The sequence below is a fragment of the Erinaceus europaeus genome, chromosome 6, assembly GCF_950295315.1.
Source record: "Erinaceus europaeus chromosome 6, mEriEur2.1, whole genome shotgun sequence".
Classification (NCBI taxonomy): Eukaryota; Metazoa; Chordata; class Mammalia; order Eulipotyphla; family Erinaceidae; genus Erinaceus; species Erinaceus europaeus.
This window is the reverse complement of record NC_080167.1, coordinates 72,659,834-72,675,562: the sequence shown is the minus strand read 5'-3', so window position 1 is coordinate 72,675,562 and position 15,729 is coordinate 72,659,834. Positions and strand designations below refer to the sequence as shown.

The 15,729-nt window shown below is 52.8% G+C and overlaps 2 long non-coding RNA genes across 3 annotated transcripts; one reads left to right on the top strand and one right to left on the bottom strand.

The window, feature by feature from the left end:
* Window positions 1-2,930: 2,930 nt before the first annotated feature.
* Window positions 2,931-4,761, bottom strand: LOC132538962 (uncharacterized). 2 transcript variants are annotated; one of them, XR_009550293.1, is made up of 3 exons: window positions 4,633-4,761; window positions 4,400-4,536; window positions 2,931-3,805 (listed from the first exon to the last, which is right to left on the bottom strand). It is a non-coding gene; the product is annotated as an uncharacterized LOC132538962 (long non-coding RNA). The 2 variants fall into 2 exon arrangements; XR_009550294.1 differs by having other exon boundaries at window positions 2,931-3,802.
* A 1,171-nt stretch (window positions 4,762-5,932) lies between these two features.
* LOC107523447 (uncharacterized) lies at window positions 5,933-6,619 on the top strand. The gene is made up of 4 exons (XR_009550292.1): window positions 5,933-5,959; window positions 6,032-6,065; window positions 6,138-6,221; window positions 6,325-6,619. It is a non-coding gene; the product is annotated as an uncharacterized LOC107523447 (long non-coding RNA).
* The last annotated feature ends 9,110 nt before the right edge of the window (window positions 6,620-15,729 follow it).

The window sequence follows — 15,729 nt, the reverse complement described above, 5'->3', positions numbered from 1 at the left end:
CCCAGCCCCCACCTGCAGGGGGAAGCGTCACAAGCAGTGAGACAGGGCTGCAGGGGTCTCTCATGAAGCCTCCCCTGCAGGTGGGGGCCCTCTCCAACCCCCTGTTCCCTCTCACTTCCTCTCCGCCTCCACCCAAAATAAATAAAATAAAGTACTTTTAAAAAGAAAACGGAAAGAAACGAAAGCACAACGTGGTGTTTGATATGCGTGTTATGCCTTTGGGGATAAGAGCCGGAGATTCAGAGGCACAGAAAGACAGAGCTGGGCTGAGGAGAGAAAGTTCCAGAGAGATTCCAGTTTCTCCCTTTCTGCTCTCCCTCTCTCTCTCCCTCTCTCATTTTTATTCTTCCACACAAAGTGGGTGATGTAATGCCGTGTCCACAGATACAAAGGCTGCAGGCAGCCATCCTAGCTCAGGAAAGAAAGGCCATTTCAGAGGAAGGCGCCAGCTCCAGTCCTGACTGCTGACCTCTGGCCCGGGGCCGGGGCGCCCTTCGCCTCCACTGCCCGCCAGCCCGCCCGCCCCAGCCTCTGGCCTGCCTGCCTCCCTCCCACCCCACTGGCGACTTCCAGCTGCCTGGCGCTGACCAGAAGGCACGCTGAGATCATGTTCCCGGAGCTGCCAAGAGTCCTTGGTGCCACCAGTGAGGTGCTGGCATGATGGCGGGACTGAGTGTTCAGCGGTCACTCAGGTGACAGGCAGGGGCTGTGAGTCCCATGGCGGGGCGGGGGCAGGGAGCAGACCGTAGGTCACCCTGAGCCGCGGGACACCCTGCCCCCCAAAAACGCTGAATGGTTGGCCGCACGCCCTCAAGTCCGGCAGCCCAGAGCCTGCCACCTCTGGCCACGGGCACTGCAGCCCTGGGCACCCAGAGACTCTCCTCTCAGACTCAGCCAGCGGCAACTCCAGCCCACCTCCTGGTGCTTGTGAGGACAACAAAGCCAAGAGCAGACCAAGTACTGGGGATACAGGTTAACAGAGAGACAGCTGCTGGTGGGGCGGGGTTCGAGTCCCTACTCCCACCTGCAGGGGGAAAGCTTTGCAAGTGGTGAAGCAGGGCTGCAGGTGTCTCTCTGTCTCTCTCCCCATCTCCCCCTGCCCTCTCAATTCCTCTGTCTCTTTCCAACAAGGAAAGAAAATAGATATAGCTAGGTGCTTGGTAGCCGCTGGCCATTCCCACCTACGCTCCCCGTGACCTCGGGGTGACAGTGGAAGGACTAGTGGGTCTTTAAAACAGCGTGTGACATGTGCTCTTCTAAGGCCAGATGTAAGGGGCTGGTCTCTGCCTTCCTTGCTGCCTCCCTTAGCTCACTGTGCTGCTATTCCCTTCACGTACACGCGCGTGGCGGCTGCCCGGCCTCTCCCGCTCTCCAGGCGTGGTGCAGCCACCCTGCACAGACGCACCCCCGATGCCCTTGACATGGCCAGCGGCGATCCCGGATTGACAGCGCCAGGCAGAGTGAGCTCAGCCCAGCCATTACTCTGGTAGGCTCATTCAGACATGGGTCTTTTAAAGATGATACATCTCAGCTTCCCTTTATGAAATTCAGGTTTAGCTAAAATCATCAAAGCGACGACAGAGCAGGAAATCATTCGTAAGGCCAGCATGCTTCTTACTTTCATTAGCGAAAAGTTATGTAAGAGTTTCAGCAAGCTGCAGTGAGTTCCCTTCTTACAGGCTTTTAATATTTATAGAGATTTAAGACTTAGACTGCTAGAGTTCATTTCAGAACCTGAGCGTCTCTATTTTCGGCAGTGGTCAGTTATTTTCACTCTCTCACAGACGCCTCATGCACATTCAGACTCTAGCGGTAGGTCAGCCGTGTTGAGTCCCTGGCCCAGAAACTCAAGTTGGTGAGAGTGAACACAATGACAGAGGCTAAGAGGGTCTCACTGCAGAGCACTGTGTCCCATCACAGGCCTTTTGCCTCAAGCGGCAAATATTTTAGAAAGAAAAAGGCAGCAGCACAGAGGAATCCTTTCAAGGCCAGCCTGTGTGGCTAATCCAAAGTGCTCTACAAACCCACCAGCTGTACACAGCCGGCCAAGTCCCCGGCGTCGGCTCCCAGAAAGATACCGGGCACCACACACACACACACACACACACACACACACACACAGATGGAAAGCTCCATGTCCTGCCAGCAGAGCCCAGCGCTGCCCTGCCTCTGAACTTCATGGGCCTCAGTTTTTAGGGTAATTGCTAATTTTGATTCTTAACCTACCAATCAGGAAAACTCCTTCTAGACTCTTAAGTTTCAAATCAATGTTGCTGGGCATTTTTTTATTTGCTTAAAATTTTAATTTTGGAAAACTTTGAATTTACAGAAAAGTCGCAGTGTATATGCCTTCACAGTGTCCTGAAAGGCCAGCCCCGCGCGTGGCCAGGGCAGCCGTCAAAACCAAGAAGCCGATGTTGGCGCACTGCTACCCGCTAAGCTACAACGGCCTGCCCATTTCTACTCATGTCTCTTCCTCAATTGTGAGAGCCAGTCCACACTTCCAAACTGCATTGAATCATATGAACACCTAGCTTTAGAAATGTCAAACTCACGCTTTATTATCAATGTCCTTATATTTACTATAAATAAAACAAGCCTACAGTTCCCTGGAAAATACAGATTATTGGACATGAGAAAGCTGTTACATTGAGATCCATGTAAACATAATATTTTTATTGATTTTTTACTGGAGAAAGAGATAAATCACGGGAGAAAGACATGCCCCGTGCTTAAGTCTTGTCAGGACCACATGAGATCAAAAGCTTTAATGTTTTGGAAACATCTCTGGAAAAATCCTTGTCACTTACCAATTTTCCAAGGCTCCAATGCACAACAAAGCTTTCTAATTAATCCTGAAATAGGAGACAAAGCATTATTATAGTCACAATCAGACGATCCATTTTCATCAAAGAAATGCAAAAACCATGTTTCTTTTGTTCCTAAGTTTCATGTCTAATTACTGTATGATATTTTTATTAATGTCACAAGAGAACTGACTCCAGAGAGAATAATTCCATAGATCTATTACATATGTTTAGTTTTACAATGAAGGCATGCAGAGTGCAATAAAAGACTTTAGATGAACAGAAAATATTGTAGGGTAAAAATGCCACAACTAAAACTCAGACAAATGCTTCACATTCTTTCCCATGCGCATAACACTGGGAATCACAGGACAGTCCCAGACAAGCGACTCGCAGTGAGGATGCAGCCTCTGTGTGGGCACAGGAAGGGGTTGGGTGTGCAGCTTTCTGCAAAGCGCCAGGCCAGGGAGGTGGCCGCAGGGGTCGGCTCATCCCCGCAGCGGCTATGACCCAGCCTGACGTCTGGCTGGGGGTTTCCATTTGCTCCTGTCACTTTTCATGGCAGCATTAAAAGCTGCCGGGGCTTCTGCTGAGGCCCTGCCCTGACCGCATCTGGCCCTGCGAGCCCAGCTGTCGCCGAGCCAGTGCTAAGGCCTCACGGGCCGGGGCCTCTCTGCTGGGCTGCGGCTCAGAGCTCAGCCTCGTGGGCCGTGCCCCCACCACCGCAGAGACAGGACTCCAGGCTGGACGGGCCAGGCGTGGCCAGGGACGGCAGCCCCCCTTGCTGCACAGGCCTATGGCTGGCGCAGACAGGGCTGGAGGGGAGCAGAGCGGGAGGCGGGAGGCGGTCTCCGTGTTGTTCTGCGAAGCTCGGCTTTTGCTTTAGGGTTGCTGACTTCCTCCGCTGTATCTCGCTTTATCTGTGCTTCCTCGCTGTATCTGTGCTTCCTTTGAGCTGAGTCTCCGGGAGTGGACGTTCACAGCTCTCCAAGAGTCTGCTGCAAACCACACCCACCTCAGTTCCGACAGACAGTCTCAAGCATGGCAACCATGATTTCTTTATGGTATCTTAATTTTTTATTATTACTTTTATTTACTTATTGGCTAGAGACAGCCAGAAATTGGGAGGGGAGACACCTGCGAAACTGCTTCACCATTTGCAAGGATTTCCCCCTGAAGGTGGGGACCCGAGGTTTGAACCTGGGTCCTTGAGCACTGTAACATGTGCACTCAACCAGAGGCGCCACCACCTGACCCCCTAAAATGATGATTTAGAGTGAATAGTGCATTTCACACTTAGTAATCATAAAGTCAAATTCTGAAGCAGATCACATGGAATTTTATAAAAACAACTCAAATACAACCACGTCTTTTTTTTTTTTTCCAGAAAAATCCCCACCTCGAACACCAGGTGCAGACTATGACACTAAGCTCACTAGTACATGCTGACTTTTATTGATAATTCTATTTATACAATTTTTAGTACTGAGAAACTTGGACCTTAAGGGATGGGGCAGTGACACACCTGGTTAAGCCCAAGTGCAAGAACCCGGGTTCAACCCCCCTCCCCACCTGCCGGGGAGACACGTTACCGGGGTGAAGCAGGGCTGCAGGCATCTCTCTGTCTCTCCCTCCTCTTTCAATTTCTCTGTCCCATCCAGTAAAGTAGAAAAAATGGCTGCCAGGAGCAGTGGATTCATAGTGCCAGCCCTGAATCCCAGCAATAACCCTGGAGGGAAAAAAAGAAGAAAAGAAATTTGGGATTTAAAACAAGAATAAAACTTAATTTTGATTTTCGAAGAAATCTGACATCAAGCTTCTTTACCCATCACACACGGCCTTTACTGTCGCTAAGGAAAGACTCTGAGGAGGTGGAAAGTGGCAGGAAAGCCGGGGCTGCAGAGGAGCAGGGCCTGGGCACGCGTGCAGCTGACGCAGAAACCAGGCCGGCCCCACCTGGGACGCCGGCTGTGCAGGCAGGCTCATGGGCACTTCTGTCTGGAGCACAGACTCACTGTGCTTCCCTAATTTCTCTGGCCAGCGGATGCAGAGTTGCTGGGTTTAGTATCTCCACGGGGAAACGTTTTACAAATTAAAATGATTGAGATGAATTTATGGAAATGCCTGCTCTTGTCACGGTAACAGTGGCCATAGGAAGCTATTTATTCTGGAGAAAATGTTCACAGGCATGAATACGGGACGATCTCACTCTCAGGCAGAAGCTAAAAAACAAGATCAGGAGAGCAAACACAAGTAGAACCTGAACTGGAACTGGCGTATCGCACCAAAGTAAAAGACTCTGGGCTGGGAGTGTGGGAGAGCAAAGGTCCTGGAGAAGGACGGCAGAGGCCCTAGTGGGGGCTGTACTGTTATGTGGAAAACTGAGAAATGTTATGCATGTACAGACTATTGTATTTACTGAAAGAAAAAAGATGCTCAAAGGTAATGTGCAGGGGACGCTTCATGAGTGGTGAGGCAGGTCTGCAGGTGTCTGTCTCCTCCTCACTGCCTTCTCCTCTCAGTTTCTGACTTAAATAATAATAATAATCATACAGACTGAGTGTCGTGAATAGTATTTGCTTTCTGTCTTCTGGCCTCAGGGCTCCGGCTGCTTCAAGGGTCATTGTCATACAGCTTCACGGTCAGAGGCTGTTTCTGGAGACACAAGAGACATGGTGGGAGCCCTGCTGCTTTCTGAGTTTTCTGTCTCGCGGGTGGTCGCTGTGGCTGCCAGTCTGCATGGAGGTGAATGCCAGCCCCCACGGCTTGTGGCTTTGCGGCTGTTCAACGTGCACCTGCGGGGGTCACTGTCTGAAGCGTAGCCAGGAATTACCTGCAGGTCGACTGCAGAACCGTGTGGGACGTCAGGGCCGAGACAGGACGAGGAGGCTCCCACACTGGGCGGCGTAAAGACCGCTGCCCACGTCTGTCCACACGCAGCACAGGAGCCGCGTGGCCTCTGCGTCGCCGTCACGGCTCGGACATCCCAGGCTGCTCCATGTCAGTCAGGACCCGTCTCCCTCCAGGGGCAGAGCAGGCGGGCAGCTTCCCTCAGAGAGCGGGGCGTCCCCACCATGGCTGCTCTGCAGTGAGGGCAGGGCCTGGAGCAAGACCCCAGAAAACGAGAGGTGACAGGCCAGGTGAGGGCGGAGGTGACAGGCCAAGTGACAGGGCAGGTGAGGACAGAGGTGACAGGCCAGGTGAGGACGGAGGTGACAGGCCAGGTGACAGGCCAGGTGAGGGCAGGTGACAGGCCAGGTGACAGGCCAGGTGACAGGGCAGGTGAGGACGGAGGTGACAGGCCAGGTGAGGGCGGAGGTGACAGGGCAGGTGAGGACGGAGGTGACAGGCCAGGTGAGGGCGGAGGTGACAGGCCAGGTGAGGACGGAGGTGACAGGCCAGGTGAGGGCGGAGGTGACAGGGCAGGTGAGGACGGAGGTGACAGGCCAGGTGACAGGCCAGGTAAGGGCAGGTGACAGGCCAGGTAGGGCAGGTGACCCGCCAGGTGAGGGCGGAGGTCCCCACCCCAAGTCTCTGCCCGGGTCACTGCCCGTCGGCCACGCCAAAGAGGCGGGATAGTCACTGAGGCGGCGCGTCCCACGGGGCGGAGGGAGCGTCGGGCCGGGGCCGCCGGAACGTGCTCGGGGAGCCGCCCGGGAGCGCCCACGCCGGCCCAGTCCGTCCGCTGCACAGTTTCCGGGATACGCGCGTCAGGCGCACTGACGTCATGGACAAGCGCCCGACGTCACGGACCCTCGCCGGCAGGCCCCGCCCTCGACCACGCCCTCCTCCGAGGCCCCGCCCACCACAGGCACCGAGGTCACGCCCCTTCCCCGCCCCTTTCCCCCCGCCCGTCGAGGCCCCGCCCCGCCCCGCCCCTCCCGGGGACGCGGAGGGTGCCGCTGTCCCCCCTCCCAAAGCCGCGGTGAAGGGGCGCCGGGACGGCCGAGCCCAGGCTGCGCGGCAGATTCCCGCACGCTCACTCTCCCTCACGCGTCCGGTCAACGTTGTCCACGCGCGCAGGCGGCCATTGGCGCGCCGCCAGGTGTCTGCGGGGCGGGGCCGGCCGCCTGGAGGACTCAGCTATCCCAAGGGCCTTTGCTCCACCCGGCCGGGCCCCGCCCACGCCGCCTCCACCCAACCGGAAGCGCCTTCCAGGCCCCGCCCACGTCGGCCCCGCCTCCTCCCGGCCGGAACTCGCGGCGAGGCCACGCCCACCCTCGGCCACGCCCACAGCGCGCGCCCCGTTCTTCCGCCCCGCCCAGGGCCACGGCGCGCAGACGCGCCTCAGCAGCAAGCGGCCGGGCAGCTTTGCGTAGACAAGCGGGGCCGCGGGCCGGGTGGCGGCGCACGCGTGCCAGTGCGTGACGGCCCGGGTTCGAGCCCGCGGCCCCACTGCAGGCGGGAAGGCTGCGGGGAGCGGTCTCTCTGTCTCGCCCTCCGTTCCTGCCCGTCTCTAGCCAGCAGCAAAGAAAGACTGAAAAACAAAGAAAGCAGAGAGTTGGGGCGCGGGTCCCGGAAACAGTCCAGCAGGAAGCTGACGACGGCGAGATGGCCCCGGGGACGCGGGGGACGCGGACACCTGGACACGGGGGACACGGGCACCTGGACACGGGGGACACGGGTGACGCGGACACCTGACACGGGGGACACGGGCACTTGACACGGGGGACGCGGACACCTGACACGGGGGACGCGGGGGACGCGGGCTCCTGGACACAGGGGACATGGGCACCTGGACACAGGGGACACGGGCACCGGGACACAGGGGACATGGGCACCTGGACATGGGACACGGGGGACGCGGACACCTGGACACGGGGGACACGGGCACCTGGACACGGGGGACACGGGGCACGCAGACACCTGGACACGCGGGACGCGGACACCTGACACGGGGGACACGGGGTATGCGGGCACCTGGACACGGGGGACGCGGACACCTGACACGGGGGACACGGGCACCTGGACACGGGGGACACGGGGCACGCGGACACCTGGACACGAGGGACGCGGGCACCTGGACACGGGGGATTCGGGGGACACGGGCACCTGGACACGGGCACCTGGATGCGGGGGATTCGGGCACCTGGACACGGGGGACATGGGCACCTGGACACGGGGGACATGGGGGACGCGGGCACTTGGACACGGGGGACATGGGCACCTGGACACGGGGGACGCGGACACCTGGACACGGGGGACACGGGGGACGCGGACACCGGACACGGGGGACGCGGGCACCTGGACACGGGGGATTCGGGGGACACGGGCACCAGGACATGGGAACCTGTTACGAGCGCGCCTGCCACTCCTGGGCACCGACCCGCAGGATGGGATCCGCTGTCCGCGGCAGGAGCCACACATGCTGGTCGGGGCTTCAGCGGCTCCAGCTTGCAGAGTTCCCATGCTTTTAGCAGCAGAGCTCCTGCTCTTGAAATAACTGGGAAAGTTGGCACTTTCTGAAAGTCCTGGGGCTTTTTTTTTTTTTTTGCCTCCAGGGTTATTGCTGGGCTTGGCGCCTGCACCATGAATCCACCGCTCCTGGAGACCATTTTTCCCCGTTTGTTGCCCTTGTTGTAGCCCTGTTGTGGTTATTGTTGTTATTGATGTCATCGTTGTTGGATAGGACAGAGAGAAATGGAGAGAGGAGGGGAAGACAGAGAAGGGGAGAGAAAGACAGACACCTGCAGACCTGCTTCACCACCTGTGAAGCGACTCCCCTGCAGGTGGGGAGCCGGGGGCTCGAACCGGGATCTTACGCCGGTCCTTGAGCTTTGCGCCACCTGCGCTTACCACCCGACTCCCTGTTTGTTTGTTTTTAATAGCAGTCCTTTGAAAAACAATTATAGGAGACTTTGAAGTCGGTCCTGCTACTGGAATCCCTGTAAGGCATCCACCTTTGGTAGTGTTACCGGGAGCGTGGGGAATAAATAGCTGGGCTGCAGTTGGGGGCAGAATCCAGTAGGACTGGGAACAAATCGGGGAGAAGGAGAAAGCAAGGCGGATGCAGCTCTCTGGGAAGGAGCCACAGTGACAATGATTGGCGGGGAGGTAGAAAGGCTAACAGTGGCTAACAGCTTTCCAGGTCCTTCCAAGTAGGAGGTCGTCCTCACTGGCTGTTTCGAACGTTGGGGGTTTGGAGCAGCCTCAGCCCAGTTTAAAGGCGTTTCCGCAGTGACTGGCACCAGGCCTGTTTCAAAATGACTCTGACAATCAGTTTCTCGCGAGGTGTCCGCAGGTGAACGTGACATCACCTTTTTGTTTTTGCTTTAGCAGGGAAACGGCTCAGAAGCATAGACCAGCGGCATTAAAGGTTCCTCACCTACAAGATGGATGGCAGGATACATTCTCTCCTTACCCATAACTCAGTTTCTTTTTTCTTCTGACACCCCATTTTTAAAACAAAACCTCCCTGCATCTGTCATATTGCTAGATGCAAGGGGAAAAAAGTAATGTGGCAGAGTCTTGGCCGTGGACCAAGGAGGTGACTGCAGTAGAGGTCAAGCCAGTTGTGCGTGGCACCAGGTCTGAGCCCTGCCACTGCCTGGAGAGGCAGGGAAAGACCAGATGCCCCAGGTTCAACCCCCAGCACCACTGTAAGCCAGACTGAGCAATGTGCTGGTAAACAAACAACAACAAAATACAAGAAAGGAAGAAAGAAAGGAAGGAAGGGCAAGCTTCCATGGAAGGGACAGGGCAGGGAACTCTAGTGGTGGGAACTGTGTGGAATTGTACCCCTGTTATCTTACAATCTTGTTCATCATTATTAAATCACTAATAGAATTTTTTTAAAAAATAAAACACACGTATCTATATCTGCAGCAGAAAGGTACTCAGGGAGAGGAACATCAGGGGTAGCAAATAGAAATTTGTGTGAAAATACATGATCGGATTCAACCAGGCTTCTGCACAGAGCTGGGGACTCAGTGCCAATCACTCTAGAAGCCCTGGGTGCTGGGGCTGGAATAGGACACAGCCCTGCTTGGGCTCTCTCTAGCTCTCCTCGGATACTCGTAAAACTGGCCATTTCTCTAATAGCCTTTGATTTTATGACTTTTTCTTTCTTTTTTATTGCCACCAGGGTTGTCACTGGAGCTTGATGCCTGCACGAGGAATCTACCACTCCCAGGGGCCACTTCTTTCCTTTCTCAGTCTCTCTCCCCCTCTCTCGTTTTCTATTTTGTTTGATAGGACAGAAAGAAGTTGAGAGGGGAGGGAGAGAGAGAGGCACCTGCAGCCACCACTCCTGCAGCATGCCCCCTGCGGGTGGAGAGAGGAGGCCCTGCACGTGGTCACGTGTGCGCTCAACCAGGTGTGCCGCCGCCCAGCCCCTGCCATGACTCTTCAGTTTAGCTTGGAAAGGTTTTTACAGGCTGGGTGCAGGACCCCTGCCCCAGACTCACCACACACCCTCATTTGTTTCCACGGTCTCTCTGCCAGTGACACCCCCGCCCGCCCCCCATCTTCTCCTCTGCTCTTTCTTGGATTCCGCATCCGCACTGGAAAGTCCTCTTCACCCCCGCCCCGCCTCAGCACCCGGCAACGCTTGGTGCAAGAGGTGACCACCCACACTCAGCCTGCCGCGTCCCACCCTGAGCCCCCCATCCTGGGTGCCCCTAGGCGGGGCTGCTGTCGGCACAGCTGAGAGGACTCATGGCCAGTAAGTCCCGCTGGGCCCTGCCGCAAGGCAGCAGACGCTGCAAAGTTTTGCTGGGCTTTCTTTCGGGGCTCTGAGCTTCCCGCATTGGGCTCTTCAGCAGTCTAGACATGTCTCACGCTCTGCACTGACGGTGACTGGCGCCAGATCCAAGCTGACGCTTCCAGATAAAATGAAGTCCCAAGCCCAGGCCTTTCACAGTAGCACACCTTATGAGATCATGATAATAAAAAGGACCAGACACTATAAGGGGAGAAAAGCCGGTGATTTCAGAGTTTAAATGAGAGAGAGAGGCAGAGCCCTGATGAAATTGGATGGGCTAGGAACAGACTGGAAAGTCTCTTGCCATTCTCAGGAAGTTTATACTTTTATCTTTCTTTCCTACACTGTGAAGTGTCAAATTAAATTGCTGAGTTAATTCTCATCACTAAGGAAGGGACTCTAAATGTATTAATTACAGATTACTGGGCATTTTAATTATATTCACGAGAATGGAAACTTAAATAATTAAACAACGTTGTGCTCTCTACTACATACTCACGTCATGGCAGCAGACTGTGACTTGCCCTCGGTGCTCTAGGCCCTATGTTGCAGAGTCGGAGGACGACTGAAATAAGCCCTTTGCTTATTGGTATATTTGATTATGAATTATGATATTGGCATTCCCTTGAGGATTCTGTCCCTTTGTCTTCTGTGGAGATGAAGGCCTTGCCAGGATGAGATCTTATCTTGCAGGAAGCTGTGACTTCACTGTGAAGAAGCAGGACTTGACTGCACTTTGGCGGAGCAAGACGTGCTCTGGACTCTCGACTCTCCATCGGTGATTTATCTTGTGCACGGAGTCAGCCTGAGCGTTTTCCCAAACAGATGAGTGAATCTTTATCGAAATCCGACAGTTGTTCCGCAAGAAAAAAATAAGATGCAAAGTGTTTTTTTTTTTTTTGCAAAGTGACAATGAGGAAACAGAAGAATTTCAAAAATCATTTTATCTTTGACCTCAGAATCCAGATATTTGTGATTTAGTACAAATTCTTATTTTAATCAGTAAGGCATCCATTGAAAAGTTGGAATTATCCTCTTTACCGGTAACTATTCAAGAAGATTATGAATTCCAAATTCAAAAAAAAATGTAATGTGAAAATAACATGATGATCCATTGGTGATTAGAGTATTATTTTTCCAGATCCACTTTGCCTTTTAACTACTAATTTGGATCTTTCTGTCTTTAGCTGTTCTAATTCACAGATGTGTTAAAATACATAAACCCACAGAAAGGCAGCTGTGCTGGAAGTCAGGGTGTGACAGGCAAAGCCTAAATCACGGTGCTTCAAATAGCACCAACAGTCAGCGCATTTTGGGGAAAAAAATTAAATCATGGGTCTTTATTAACAAAATAAAGGCTTTGGCTTTTTATACACAGACAGAGAAAATACTTGTTAGACACACATTGTGCCCCTGTCGCCCTGATGGACAGAGATTATCATTACCACGGGGGTAATGCAGGCCTGTGGAGTCTGCACATCTCTGCCAAGGCTCCGTGGCTGCACCGGGTGGGGCACAGCTGCTCTACCTTGTGGGTTAGCGACATTCTGCAAGCTGAAAAAGGAGCCTCCGCACACACCCACTGCTGGTAAAGTTGGAACGTGGTAAACATTCTTCTTTGAGCAAGAGAGCAAGAGACAAAGCACACCAGCAAAGACACACATTCCAAATGGAGAGGCTGCTGCCCTGGAACCAGCATTTACTGACTTTCTCCATCCTCTATCTCCATCACTGCCGCATCTCTGTCTCCATCCCTTGTTCCATCTCTCTGTCTCCATCACTGCCCCATCCCTCTGTCTCCATCCCTTGTTCCATCTCTCTGTCTCTATCACTGCCACATCCCTCTATCTCCATCCCTTGCTTCATCACTCTGTCTCCATCCTTCTATGTTTATCTCCTCTCCATCCTCTGTTTCCACCCCTCTATCTCCATCCTCTGCTTCATCACTGTCTCCATCCCTCTGTCTCCATCCTTCTATCTCCATCACCTGCTCCATCCTCTGTCTCCATCCCTCTATCTCCATCCTTTGCTTCATCACTCTGTCTCCATCCCTCTGTCTCCATCCTTCTATCTCCATCTCCTGCTCCATCCTCTGTCTCCATCCCTCTATCTCCATCCTTTGCTTCATCACTCTGTCTCCATCCCTCTGTCTCCATCCTTCCATTTCCATCTCCTGCTCCATCATCTGTCTCCATCCCTCTATCTCCATGCTTTGCTTCATCACTCTGTCTCCATCTCCTGCTCCATCCTCTGTCTCTATCCTTCTATCTCCATCCTCTGCTTCATCCCTCTGTCTCCATCCCTCTATCTCCATCTCCTGCTCCATCCTCTGTCTCTATCCCTCTATCTCCATCCTCTGCTTCATCCCTCTGTTTCCATCCCTCTATCTACATCTCCTGCTCCATCCTCTGTCTCCATCCCTCTATCTCCACCCCCTGCCCCATCACTCTGTCTCCATCCTTCTATTTACACCCCCTGCCCCATCCCTCTGTCTCCATTCCCCACCACCCCAATTTCTCACTCACCGCCGCCTCCTGTCTCGAGTGGTTCTCACAAGAGCTCAGGGACTCTGATTTAAATGCAGCTAAACCCCAAGCACTGCTCCACTTCTAAGAGTCAACTTCCACATGAAAACTGGGAAAACGCACTGTCCTAAGTAAGCTTCCATTCACATTTGTTCAACATAATTTTCTTCCCCTGTCTTTGCTTTCTTAAAGAAAATACTCAAATAGCAAAACTCAAGTGCAAATATCAAAACTGCACAGAAAACGGGGCCACCCATGAGCCTGTAAACACGCACTGAACACAGTATGTCTCAGCCAGTGACTGATTTCCAGAGCTGGGTCAGAACTTGCAATAAGCCTCCTATTCAAGTCGACGGTGTGGAAGTTTAAACTACGAAGCAACTAGTACTTGAAAATCTCATATGGCTGCCATGAGTGAAAAAATGTGCATTTCTTAATCAACTTGATTTGAAAGAAAAACAAATCTCCCAGAGTTGCCATTTTAATGTCCTGAAGTAGAGCTTCATGTCTGTCGATTAAGACCCCATAAACTATTTGTATTCCTTATTTCCTTGTATTTAAGCCACAGTCCCAGAACATCTATGAAAAGAAGATCTATATTTGGAGGTAAAGTAAGAAAGGAGATGCAAGTGGAGTCTAATAATATTGATTAGATGTAACATGACCCAACTGCAGTCCTGTGTCAAAACTGACTTTGGAACTTACAGCACTGTCATCAAAATGCCTCCTTATTATTTTATCACTTTATTTTCTTATTGATCTCGGGACTTTGTGGAGGGCCAGGAGACACAGCACCGTCATCAGAATGCCTCCTTATTATTTTATCACTTTATTTTCTTACTGATCTCGGAACTTTGTGGAGGGCCAGGAGACAGTGCATTGGGGAAGCATACAGTTGCCCATGAACACTGCGCACAGAGCCAGAAGGAGCTCCATGAACAGGGGAGCATCACTGCGGCATCTCTCCTTGGCCCTCTGTCTCTCTCTGAAATAAAAGGGAAACACAGGCACTGGGAGCTGTGGAATCACACAGGCACAAGGGGGCCTCGAAAAAAGCACACGTCCTTTGTGGAGGTTTTTAATGTCATCAGAAATAAGTCACTTAATAATGAAAAGAAATAACTCACTTGGACAGTGTTTCCATACACATGATCCAGGTTCAAGCCTGGCCCCCATGGTATTAAAGGAAGTTTCTGCGCTATCTGATTCCCTCTCTCTCTCTCTCTCTCTCGCCTCCAGGGTTATTGCTGGGGCTTGGTGCTAGCACTAGAATCCACTGCTCCTGAAGGCCTTTTTTTTTTTGGATAGGAAAGAGAGGAGGGGAAGATAGAGGGGGAGAGAGAGACAGACACCTGCAGACCTGCTCTACCACCTGTGAGGAGACCCCTCCCCCCCCCGCAGGTGAAGGCCGGAGGCTTGAACTCAGAGCCTTATGTGGCTCCTTGCACTTCATACCATGTGTGCTTAAGCCAGTGAGCCACTACCCACTCCTGTGTCTGACAAGGTGCACACACACACGCTACCAGGTGAGCCATCTCCCAGCCCCTGGATTTGTCTATTGTTGTAGGAATATTCTTTACACTTCAGATGTGTCAGTCACAATTAATACTGGAGAACAAATGCTGACTGTTCAGAGCAGGTCTTAAATGTGTCCTCGCCCAGCCCCCTCAGCAATCCCGGACAGGAGATCACCCACACAGGAGACAAACATGAGGACGTCACTGGTTCCTGGCATGTGCAAGGAGACAAGAAGCAGTGAAAACAGCACAGGGCAGGACATTGAGGACGTGCTCACATGTGCTTATCAGTGTGAGTTCTTGGTGAGCATGGCACTGATTAGAAGCCGTGCCCAGGCAGGAGTACTGAATCTACACACCTGCACACACGGAGAGATATATCTTAGAATGTATATAGAGACTCAGATGTGCTGTCTGCCGATTCTTTGGCAAATGTAGTAAGATTCAACATTACAGAAAATACCTGGTTTATTACATTAACAGTGAAGGAAAAGGTATGTACAGTGCATCTGAGAAACGCATTCACTCAACTTCAGCAGCGATAAACTGAAGACCAACTACTGAAAATCGTAACATGGAAACGAAAAGACTCAAGCCGATGCCATTAAGGTCAGCAAGTCCAGGCCAGGGAGGAAGCAGAGTGGAGCTGCAGCTCAGCTAGCAGGTAGCTCAACGTGTCTTGTGATTCGCCTCCAGAAGTCTGTGCTTGACTTGTGGCTAACAGAGTTGTGTGTGTAGGGGCATCTGCTTTTCAAAACTGTGAGCTATAACTCAGTCTAACAATACCTTCGAAGCCTTGTCGAAAATTCTTTGGACTAAATGTGCTTTTAAAAAATTGGCAGGGATGTGCACCGAGCAGGGACTCGGCTGCTCTCTGCTGGGCGCCTGAAGCCCTGCCCACTGTGAGAACTAGCCCTCTCAGGTGGTCACATCCAGCAACAGGAGAGCACAGGCTTGGGATAGGTGACTGCTCTTCAAGTTTGTGAAAAAAACAGGTTTTTGGTCAAAGAATGCTATGGCTTCACTCCCTTCCTTTCTTTCTTCTTTCCTTCCGTCGTTCCTTCCTCTCTCTCTCCCTCCCCCTCTCCCTCTCCCTCTCCCTCTCTCTCTCTCTCTTTCTTTCTTTCCTTCTTTCAGAACATCAAGGAAACTGCCAGTTTCTTTAACCTTTCAAAATT